Genomic DNA, 422 nt, shown 5'->3' with positions numbered 1-422 from the left:
TTTTGACGCACGTTGTTCCGTCCTGTGGAGTGTGTGTTTTTATTTTAGGGTTCGACGGACTTTTCACTTATTTACAACGATCGGCTGGGGACGCTGTTGCCACTGTCGAGTCATTTCCCTTCATTACTCCGCTGTATCTGTCACAGTCCGAGGCGCGTGAATGTGCGCTTCCACAAGTCGACGCGTGGGACCCCAAGCATGAATATTTCACAATGTGTCTGTGCAATCCGTTGACAGGGGGCGGCCCTCCGTTATCCCTTCCTCCCTGTCGATGCGCCCCTCGCCTCCGTTTCCCCTTCCTGCCTGCCGCGGCTCCCCAGGCCTTACTTTCCCCGTCTTTCCTGTCGTGGGACCTCAGTCCTCCCTTCCCTCCCTTTCTCCCTTCTTCCTCTCCGTCATAGCACACCAGTTATCTGTTACTA

The sequence above is a fragment of the Penaeus monodon genome, chromosome 32 (assembly GCF_015228065.2).
Source record: "Penaeus monodon isolate SGIC_2016 chromosome 32, NSTDA_Pmon_1, whole genome shotgun sequence".
NCBI lineage: Eukaryota > Metazoa > Arthropoda > Malacostraca > Decapoda > Penaeidae > Penaeus > Penaeus monodon.
This window is presented reverse-complemented; position numbering follows the sequence as displayed.